This window comes from Cupressus sempervirens, chromosome 7 (assembly GCF_028749045.1).
Source record: "Cupressus sempervirens isolate cs-2001-9-10 chromosome 7, ASM2874904v1, whole genome shotgun sequence".
Taxonomy (NCBI): Eukaryota; Viridiplantae; Streptophyta; class Pinopsida; order Cupressales; family Cupressaceae; genus Cupressus; species Cupressus sempervirens.
In genome coordinates this window covers 281535844-281548088 of record NC_143124.1, presented here as the reverse complement: position 1 = coordinate 281548088, position 12245 = coordinate 281535844, and positions in this window count along the sequence as shown.

The following is a 12245-nucleotide window of genomic DNA, read 5'->3' as shown; positions in this document are numbered from 1 at the left end:
CATCCAAAGAAGGTTGAGCTCTTACTTTTGGCATTTCTAGAGACTTCTACATCATTTAATGGCTTTCTTCTTCTTATTTTGTCATGGTTTCTTTTTTTTAAGAAATGTAAAGGCTCATTCACCCATTAAATGATATAAGAAAGGGTGGAGTCCTACTTTACATTAGCTAGAGAGTCAATTTGTACATAAATAGTTTTTTTTTATTAGTTTGAATCATATATTTGCATGAAGTAATCTCTCACTCTCAACAAAAATTGAGGAGAAGATTTCCTATAAATTTAGAAATGTAATATGTATTTTGGGCCATTATTTTGATGCAATAGTATATGCTATTGGTGCTCTCATTTAGAGTGGAATTATTCTTGCCTAAGTGTAATGGAGCCAATAGTTTTGTTGTGTTATTTTGATTGAGTGATCATTTAATTCTCATGTTTGCCACGTGTTTATGAATTTTGCTGGCATAATGAGTTGGAGAAGAGATCACCCTATTGTTCCTACATAGCTTCTCATCTCACATGAGCTCAATTTTTGTGGCCTTGCACTTTGATAAGAAGTGAAAGATCTTTTGGTTTTATTATGTTCCCATTGATGATTACATCAGTGGATTTGATGAAGTGTTGCTCCTATTCTCATTAGTTTCCTATCTAATCTTTTTGATGATTTAACTTGTAGATGTGTTGTTTCCATGGCTTATGTCTATTAGGGATTTATTTTTCAAGTTCTTTAATTAAACTTCTTGTTATCCTATCTTTGTTATTTTCTTTTACAAACACATGGTTAATCTAAGAATTCATATAGTTGCATAGTTAAAACTATATTCATTATAAAATACAAAAATACAAAAATATATTTCTTTTTTTGTGTTTACTCTTTTGAGATATCAAGTAGATTCAACATCTTATTTGAAATTGGTTAGAACTAGAAAAGACCTCCTCATGAACACTCAACTTTATCTTCTATTGAGATGATTCTAGTAGGTCACAAGACCACCCAAATCCTTGGATTTGATCCTAGATAAGCTTTTCAAGGGAGAAGTTTGAAAGGATTCTTGTTGTTAAGCATCTTGCAAAACATCTCAATAGTTAGATGTTTGGTAAAACTTTATACTACTTGTGATAGTTATAAATTATCATAAGAGCTATAAGATCATTTTATAATGCAAATCCTCACATAGTTGATTCCTCTAACAAGGACAAGTCCTATAAAAAGGATAGATACACTATCTGATTGTAATGGAATCCTAACATGGTCAAAACATTTTGCAATGTATGTGTCATTTTGTGGGTAGCATCCTTGCTGAGGTTTTCTCTTAGCTAGGGTTTCCCTAGTTAAAATAATATGGTGTAATGAGTTTCTACATGGGAGGTTCATTATTGCTATTCAATTTTTTTTATTTATGCATATATATGGTTTATTGCTAAAATCCACAATTGGGAAAAAAAGTATCAGAATACTAATTAACTCCCCTCTCATTATCTCCTATTTATAAAATTTCATACCTTCTTTTTATTTTGAGCTTCCTTTATTCAATTTTCTCCTTGATCCCTATGTTGGAATACTTTAGACTCTTTTGAGTATAGTTTTTCTTAGACACAAGCTCATTGAGTTGATCTCCCTATTTCTCTTGGGACTCCTTCATTGAACACAAAGCCATGATAGTCTCATACTTTCCTCTTTTGAGGGTATCATAGTGCATATATAAGAGATTTTCTCTTTTAACAAATTCCTACTTATGTAGCTTGTCCCTCATGTCTCCTCCAACCTCTCACCAAATTTTGTTTCATTTCCACTAGTCTAGTCCTCAACCTTTCTTTAAGCTTCAACCAAGGCTCCAAGTTTTTTAAATTTTTTTGTAAGCCCAATATGAAACTAGAATAACAACCACCTAGTAATTGTTTATTAACTATTTTAGCATACATATAGCTCATCTATGTAAATATAGGGTCTCCAAATCAATGGCTCCATCAAACATTCTAGCTAGAATGCTAGGCAATCCAAGCAAGGAACTTGTGGGTCTCTAGGATAACTAAGGTTAATGTCGAAGGAGGGGGGAAAAGAGAAGTATGTTGAAGTTAAGGGAAGGAAACTTTTCAATAAGTTAGGAGTCCAATTAGACTCAATTCTTGAAGAACATGGGCCTTAAGATAGTCATTAGAGACATCCATAGTTTCCTCAACCAGATCTTATTAGTCTACTTTAGTGTATTTAACTTTACAATTAGGAAGCACTCTAGTTCATGTTGGCCATTTTTACCCCCCATTCAGGCAATCACTAATAACCAATCTAAGAGATCCTCAATGGGCTAGATTCTTTGATGTGGGTTAACACACTTTTTGGTTGGGGTTAACATCTTGTGTTAACTCAGTCTCTTCATGATCCTAGTTGGCTTCATTCCTTCATTGACTAAGCTAGTTCAATTTTTTCTTTAATGTAGTTTTATTGTTTTCCTTCATTTTTCAAGTTGTAGGTTAACATACATTGTTTGTCAGGGTTAGCATTTCACATTAACAATTTTCTCTATTTTGGGGAGTGACTTTTCTTTCTTCCATGAAATTGTGAAATCGCTACTACCTCTTCAACCAACCATTCAAGAAATGTGCTAACCAATAGTTTTGTGCCACATGGAAAATTATTCTTGTGTTGGACTACTTTTAATTGAATGGTTCTCATATTTTCACATTGCTACCCTTTTCTCTTGCAAAGATATGATGGTTGTTGGATCTAGAAGAATCTTGTGAATATTTTAAGTGCATCTCATCTATCTATGATTATGAGGAAGATCTTGGATCTATGATTATGTTTTAATCACTTATTGAGGAGAATTATTGTAGCATCTGGGTCATCTATTTCAACAAAAATATCTACATCAATAGTTCACACCTTTTGGGGGAAAATCAGATTTATTCTATGTGGATCAAGTCTATAATCTTTGTGGTGGGTTAACATTGCATGTTATCCAAGCCCACATTTTTTGACAATGGTATGAATTGATTAGTTGCAGCCATGAAACATGACAAGGATTGCTCCTTTATTATGAAATGAAATTTGGGGCCTTGTTCCATGGCATTAACACATCTCCATGCTCTTTATTACATGTAATGATCAAATCTTTTGGATTTGATCTCTTATGATTGGATGTGTTGATTTTAGTTTCTTACTAGTACTTCTACAAAAAATTGTATTTCATGACCAAATTTAGTTTTGATATTCATTTATTTATGCTCTTTGCAACTCAACTCCATCTTGTGGGGTTCAAACTTCAAGTCTAAATCTAAGCTATGCCTAAACTCTTTAAAAGGTAGTTGTAAATATTTTCTAAGGGTTCTTCTCCATTTTTATTTTGCAGCAGCATTATGCTTTGCAATTCTTGTCTTTCATGAATTGAAAACTTAGCTTCTATCTCATCTTGCAATTCTAATAAATTGTGCATTTTTTTCCTTGTATGGATTATTTCTTGTTTATTCTTTCATGTTCACATATGATGTGTAGCTTGCTACTAAATGTTGTCATGTGAATTTGTTTCCTTGTGTCATTTCATTAGTTTTACCTTCATGTGAATTTTGGAAGAGTAGATTTGAGCCAAGACCTATGTATATAGGTGATTTATTCATGTTTTATATAGTTATAGATAGAGTTGTAACCATTATTTCTATCTGGTGCATCATCCCCCTTTCTCTTTAGCAATTTAATTTCATGCATTCCTTCTCCATTTTCCTCTTCAGTGGTAGTGTAGGTGCATCCTCATAGTAAGGTAGTCAGCCTTATCTAGAGATTCAACATCAGAGTGCAAGTCCCACACTTGGAGGTTGTTTACATATTACAATGGGTCACTTGAGGGTCGTACCTCAAGAAAGGGTGTAGACTTTTGTGTCAACGGTTACCAAAATAGATATTTCTCTAGGGATAATTTGAGGGTTCTATATATTCTTAACTAAGAAAAAATAAGGGGTAAATAAAAATTTATTAAGAATAAAAAATAGAGTAGGGGAATTTTAGGGCATAAGATCCCTATGAAAATCATACAACCAAAACACAAAAATTTGGTGGAGAGGTGGGCAACCCTTAAGCTTAGCTTTTTCAAAATAGAGAGAAAAGATAAAATCTAGAAATGAAAGTAGAACTTACAATTCCTCCTAAAATGTTAATGATCGGAAAAAAATGAGAGTGAAGGCATTTATACCTCACTTCAAAGGTAAATCACTTGATGAGGATTATTTCCACAATTTTCTAAATGTCCAAAAATAGCTCCATATTAAAACTTGATTGCAACCTTAGAATTTTCTCCCCTAGCTCCAAAAGCAATTTACATGATTTTTTGAAATAGATCTTGGTGTTGTGTGGGATTTTCATGTGTTTTATGCTTAGAGTAGTAACCACCATGATAGTCTCCAAGGTAATCAGAAATTGTACACAAACCATAATGACCTTCCCATTATCCCAAGAGATGCTAATTTAATAAGAAATGTAAGGATTATAACCTTTGATACCCTCTAAAAAGGTGGTCATGTGCCCCTATTCCATAATTTCCCAATCCTTAGGATACATTTTATAATCCTCACAATCATTTGGCTTAATTTCATATAGAATTCCTATTGGCATATAATAATGATTTTAGAGTCAAGTTTGTCATTGATATTTAGCAACTATATAGGCAAAGTCAAAGAACTACAGAGGTAATGATAATAAGTAAGTAGTTATATCTTATAATAAAATAAAACTATCATATTATGAAGAAGAGAGTTATTAGAAGCAAGGAAAATAGACTAATAGTTGTCTGATAACTAGATAGTTATTTGTAGAAGGGAAATGAGAAAGACTAATTGGAAGAAAGGAGTTAGTTATAAATAAAATAACAAGCTATTGAGGAACATAAAAGTCATTAGTTCAAGTAATTTATTTTATTGATAATAGAACAAATGAAACTTATCATGTTACAACTATATTTACTGGGTTCTTTTGAAGGTTAAATGACTTATATAAGAAGATGAGAGAATTAAAATGATGTATGGAGATCAATAATGAGGATTAAAGTGCGGATTACAAAGAGACTTTGAAAAACATTAGTACACCTTGGAAGTATTAAAAGATCATAATATAGGTCAATGAAAATGGTTTATGGATGATTCAAGAACAAGTTATGGGATTCTTAATTAGGTTAGAAAGATTGAGAAGGTATAATGAGTAAATAAGTGATAAAACAAAGTTGTGTGTGTGTGTGTGTGTGTGTGTGTGTGTGTGTGTGTGTGTGTGTGTGTGTGTGTGTGTGTGTGTGAGAGAGAGAGAGAGAGAGAGAGAGAGAGAGAGAGAGAGAGAGAGAGAGAGTAATGTTAACCCCAACTAATAATGTTGTTAATAAATGTGTAAGAGTAATATAAGTTGATATTAATTCATTTTTTTAGAACCATAATTAGTTACATATTATGCTAATTGAGTAGTTTGGAATATCATTTGATTGATGAAGAGGATTTGAAGAAATTATGATGAGTTAAAGTGTTAATAAGTATATGGTATTCAATCAACACTTGAATGATTTAGATTCTAATAGTATTTCTATACATGATCTTAAGAAATATATATACCAAAAATTTTAGTCATCAAATGAAGCAATAAAGTATTAATCAAGAAATTATAGTTTTCATTAAAAACCTAAGAAAGAATTGAAGCAATGTAGTATTAATGAAAAATTTTAGTGCTAACCAAGAGAATTATTGACCAAGAAGTTTGTAGAGCTCACTAAGAATGAATAGAAGAACAAGTTTCAAAAAAAAAAAAATCTGAGGCTAACATTTGATAAAAAAATAAGAATGATCGAGGAGCTTCAAGGATAATGATGAAGTTAGTTATCATATATATTGGAAGCATCAATGTTGATGATATTACTATGGGGGAGTATCATAGAAACATGATTAGATCATTATCATGATGATATGTTACATTTATGACTATGTTTTTCATTGATGTAAACATAGTAGTTTTCTGTGGTATCTAACATAACAACAATGGTAAAGATCAAGTTGGTAAGAACAAATCATTGATTATTTTCACTAGTGAGGTTAATGGGAGATACTACTAAGTTTCTAGCACATACATCTAACCTCAGGAGCAAATGATATTAAGTCTAGAAGAAGTTAGGTAAGTTTTGGTGAAGACTATTCTGAGATAGAGTTTATAGAAGCATGTTCTAGTAAATTTTTTATATCTCTTAGCAAGGTTGTTATTATAAGAAGCAGGGTTAAATGCATGTAGAAGAAATATTGGATAAGACATGGCTAAGCTCACTTGTCATAATATTAAACATGCATAAATATATTCAAGTTACCAGGCAACCAATTGATGTTATCACTAAAGTATAATGTGTTCTTAATGAGGTCCTATAATAATTAGTTGAGAATGTGTAATAGATGAGTTAGGGAATTATTTTATGTATTCACTATAAAGGAAGGATATTTTACTTTGTTATGTATGAAAGAAAGAATTAATTATGAAGAGTAGAATAGAAGAGAAACAAGTTAATTGTGAATATAATCAAAGCAGAGAGAAGTTGGAGAAAAATTCATTGTCAATGTTTTATTTAGAGATCCAAGGTTTGTGACCTAGTCTACAAGGTTTAAATGATAGAAGAAGGAATAGCCCTTCTTGTAAGAAGAGAAAAATATGGAAAAAAAAATTTAAATATTTGACTTGTAATGATTTTGGTCATTATGCATCTAAGTGTCCTAAAAGAGAGAAAAAGCATAAAGTTCAAACCTAGAAGATATAGAGATTGTTTGTATGCCAATGAAGAAGATGATTCTAATGAACAAGTAGTAAGTGCTAGATGATGAAATAGGATTTGTACCTATTAAAGAAGAAAGTCTAAAGAAAATGGTCTTGATATCATAGGTAGAAAAAAAAATTGATTGGATAATTGACAATGGTTATTCATATCATATGACTGGTGATATGAACAAGTTTGTTGACTTCAAACATTGTGATGGAGACATTATCAGAGTTGGAAATAATTCATCTTGTCATGTTAAAGGTATTGGATCTATAAATCTTGATGGTAAGACTAACACTAAGGATGCATATTTTGTTGATGGTTTGAAACAAAATCTTTTGAATGTTGGATAATTAGTGAATAAAGGTATCAATTGTAGTTCACAAAAAAGACATGCATGATCAAAGACAAAGATGAAAAGGTAATTGGAACAAGAACTAGATCTAGAGGTAATGTATTTTAGTTGAATCCCACTAAAATGACATGTTTGGTTGCTAAGGTAGATGATAGTTGGTTATGGCATAAGAGATTTTGTCACATAAAATTTGACAGCATTGTGAAAACTAGCAATATGTTTGTAGTTAGAGATTTTCCTAAGATTGTAAAGCCTACTAGCACAATTTTGAAGAAGTGTATATTGGAAAAGCATAATAGAGCTTCTTTCCCCAGCAAGAAGTTTACTACTACAACAAACTTGGAGATTATACACATAGATCTTAGTGGTCCTACAAAGACTAAAGGATTATATGGTGAAAGGTACTTCGTGACTATTTCTAATGATTTTTCTAGAATGATGTGGGTTGCATTTCTTAAAGAAAAATCTAACGCATTTGACAAGTACAAGATATTCAAGAATAGAGTTGAGAATGAATAAGGAATTAATATTAAATTTTTAAGATTAGATACATGAGGAGAATTTACTTCAAATGCGTTTAACATCTTTTGTGAAGCTAATGGAATCAAAAGACATTTTTTCACTCTGAGAGCCCTTGAATAAAATGGCATTGTAGACAAAAGAATTAGGTCAATAATAGAAGTAGCAGGAGCTATGTTAGCTGAGAATGATGTATCCAAGAAATTTTGGAGAGAAGTTGTGAATATAAAAGTCTACACTATGAACAGAGTACAAGTCAAGAAAGACACAAACAAGACCCCTTATGAACTATGGTTTGGTCACTCACCTAGAGTTAAGTATTTCATAATTTTTGGCAGCAAATGTTATATCAAAAGAGATGATGATGTTGGTAAATTTGATGCTAGAAGTGATGAAGGTATGTTTCTTGGTTATTCATTGAAAAGAAAAGCTTATAGATGTTATAATCTAAGAACTAAAACTATTGTTGAAAGTGCAAATGTAAGAATTGATGAGAAATTTAGGGTACAAGGAAGAATAGTTGACTACTATTTTGATGATGAGAATGTTGTTACTAAATAAAGGAATGATGAAGTATTCTTTGAGACTAACAATGATTTGCGAAATGAAGAAGAGCTAAGGCAACAATAAAGTTTAGAACCTAAAGTTGAGACAACTCCTACTTCTGGTAAGAATATGTCAAAGAATCGTCCACTATAGTAGATCATTGACAAAAAAGATAAAGGTGTGATGAAAAGAAGAAGAATCAATGAATAACTATGTCTAATATCTCAAGTAGAACCAAATAATGTAGATGAGGCATCCAAAGATGACTATTGGAAGCAAGCTATGAAAGAGGAATTGGTTTAGATAGTGAAGAATGAGACATGGGAATTGGTCCCTAGACCAGTGGACAAGAATATGATAGAAACAAAATGGGTATTTAGGAATAAGATGAATGAACAAGGTGAAAGTAAGATTGGTATGTAAAGGTTACTCATAGTAAGAAGGAATAGACTATGATGAAACCTATACTCTTATGGAAATAATTGAAGTAGTAAGGTTACTCTTAGCCTATCCAACACATAAGAAATTCAAAGTATATCAAATGGATATCAAGTCAGCATTTTTGAATGGAGATGTTGAAGAAGAGGTATACATAGAAAAACCTGAAGCTTTTCCTTAAATAGATGACAAGGACATGGTATGCATATTGAAGAAAGCATTGTATGGCTTAAAATAAGCACTTAGAACCTGGTATGCAAGGTTGGACAAGTATTTGACAAAACTTGGATTTAGCAAAGGTATGGCATGGAAGATAGTAATCTATACTGGAAAGAAATAAATGATGGATTGATTATTTTGGTAATATTTTTTGATGATATCATATTTAGAATTCCTAGGATTATAGATTGTGCAAGATAAAGAAGGAATCTTTATTTCTTAGACTAAGTATTTGAAAGATCTATTGAAATGGTTTGATGCAAACTAGTTGGAATGCTTATGATAGCTAGACACAAGTTATCTACAAAGGATGAGACTCCTACTGTCAAGCAAAAGAAGTACAGATCTATGATTTGAGGATTGCAATATCTAATTCACACAAGGCCGGATATAACAAGTGTAGTTGGAATTATTGCAAGATTTCAAGTTGATCTTGGAGAAGAACATTATGTAGCAATTAAAAGGATATTTAGATATTTGAAGGGAACACTAGAGTTCATATTGTGGTATGATAGATCTAATGATTTCACTTTGTATGCTTATATTGATGTTGATTAGGTAGGTACTATGGATGATAGAAAGAGCACCAGTAGTGGAGCACTTTTTCTTGGAGGAAGATTGGTCTCTTGTTTAAGCAAGAAGTAGGATTGTATCTTACAAAGTACACTAAAGGTAGAATATGTTGCAACAAAAAAAATTGTAATCAAGTTGTTTGGATTAACTAGATACTAAATGATATAAGGATAGAATTCATTAGACCTATTGTCATACATTGTGATAACACAAGAATAGTGAATATGTTAAAGAATCTAGTATTACATTCTAATACTAAGCACATTCCTATCAAATATCACATGTTGGGAGAGAAAGATGTAGAAAAGGAAATCAGATTGGAGTATGTAAGCACCAAAGAGAAGATTATAGATATTTTCTGCAAGCCTCTTCCTAAAGAGACTTTTGAGTATTTGTAATGTATGCTAGGGGTTATGCCCCTACCTACATCAGAGTAGATAATGTAAGGGTGTATTAGTCTAGTGTTATAGAGCACTATTATTTGTTTGGACTAAATGTTGATGCTTCCTATATGGAGCAGTATCTGTGATGGATAGAGTGATCTAAGACTCTTGATCGACATTGTTTTTAAATAGTATCTTTAGACACTTGAGTAGATCAGAGATAATTATTGCATAGATAGATGGTTTTTGAAACCTTTGACACTGATGTGAATGGGGGAGATATTACAACATGAAAAAAAATTTGATAGCTGAAGAAGTTATAGAGCACATTGAGGTATATTAATGGGTGATAATGATTAATGAAGAGGATTTGAAAAGAAAGGATAATAGTCTTTAACTATTGGTATTCTTGGAACTAGATGTTTTTCATCTATGTCTCAATCAATGCCAAAGGGGGAGATTGTTGGAAGCATGAATGCTAATGATAATCATATGGGGGAGTATTGTAGAAACATGATTAGATCATTATCATGATGACATGTTAAATTCATGATTTTTTTTCATTCATGTCAACATAGTAGTTTTCAATGCTATTTGATAGAAGAATAGTGGTAAAGATCAAGTTGGTTTAAATAGATTATTGAGTATTTTCACTAGCAAGGTAAACGGGAGATACTACTAAGTGTCTAGCATATGTAGCTAACCTTGAGAGAAAATGCTATTAAGTTTGGAAGAAGTTATGCAAGTTTTGGTGAAGACTATTTTGAGATAGAGTTAAAAGAAGCATATTTTGGTAAACTTGTTATATATCTTAGTAGGGTTGTTATTTTGGGAAGTAGGTTTAAACGTATGCAGAAGACATATTGGATATGACATGCCTAGGCTCACTTGTAATAATGTTACATGTGCAGAAAGATATTCAAGTTACAAGGAAGCATATTGATGTTATCGCTAAAGTATAATGTGTTCTTAATGAGGTCCTCTAATAATTAATTGAGGTGTAATAGCTGACCTAGGGACTTGTTTTATATATTTGGTATAAAGGAAGGACATTTTCCTTTTTTATGTATTAAAGAAAGAATTAAGCACAATGAGTAGAATAGAAGAGAAATAAGTTAGTTATGGAGATAAGTAGAGCAGAGTGAAGTTGGAGAAAAATTCATTACTGAGATTTTGTTTAGAGATCTAAGGTTTGATATTTGGATTAGAGGTTCTTGGTGTGGTCTAAAAGGTTTGATAGTGATTTTTCAAGTTGACAGGATAGAGGAAAGAGAATAAAGCACAGTGAAAACAATTATTTTGCAAGGAATACTTGAGAGATCAGTTGGACAGTGAATTTCAGTGGTCTTGCCTCAAAATTTGTTTGGACAGTGGGTCCTTCTACCTTCCACAACTCATAATAGGGTTGGTACAACTCTTAGGAGGGATGGAATCTCCTAACAGGGATTTAGAGTCTTCTATTTGGGACTCTTATGTACTTAATGTGTTTATAGACTCCTAACATGGGCCATCCTCTAACAAGGAATATACATATTAGTATATCTTTGTGGGCATCATTCCCATCAGGGTTTTCCCTCTAATCAAGGGTTTCCCTAGTTAAAAAATCTAGTTTAATTGTGTATGTGCATGTTTTTATGGTTGTTGTTTACTTTGGTTTCATGGTTAAGATTAATTAAGGTTGATAAATGTTTTAATTAGATAACTGATTCACACCCCCGCTCTCAATTATCTTGGTGGACTACTATTTCTAACAATATTAATGGTTGGAACAATTCAAAGAAGGTCTAATATAGGAGAATGAACAATTTTAAATAGAGCACAAAGTTTAAGGTACAAACATATTTATCAAGTATCAAGATTCATAGAATCTAAAACTGATGGATATCTATGATTGTAATCAATAGACAAAATCAATAAAAATTAGAAAATGCAAAAGTTTTCTATTTAAAGGGATGAATAAGATGTTTCTTTTTGTTGATCATTGCTAATTGTTGAAATTGTTCAAGAAGAAGAAGAAAAAAGGTGAATCAATTAGAATAGTAGTATGAAAATCAAGTAGCAGAAGTATTAAGTTAAAGTGTAAGTTCATGAATTAGTCAAAAAGTGATCAAAAGGAAAAGATAAAGAAAAGAAGAGACCTAAACAAGAAAGGTAGTGCTAAAACCTAATAGACCATTTCATTATCACTTTCTTACAATTGTAGAAATAAATTAACTTAACCAAGTGGACCTAAAAAATTCTTTCACATCCTATATTATAACAAGCCACTCTTTATAAATTTGAAGGAGTGATAAGGTCTAGATGATCTTTGGTGAAAACCCTCAAATAAGGTCACAATAGAAATGTCTATGTAACCTTTAACAAGGTCTAATCCTAGCATAACTCACCTTAAAAGAGGGAAAATATTTAGGTTTCCAGTTCCCAAGTGGTTTTTGTTGGAATTTTATTAGGA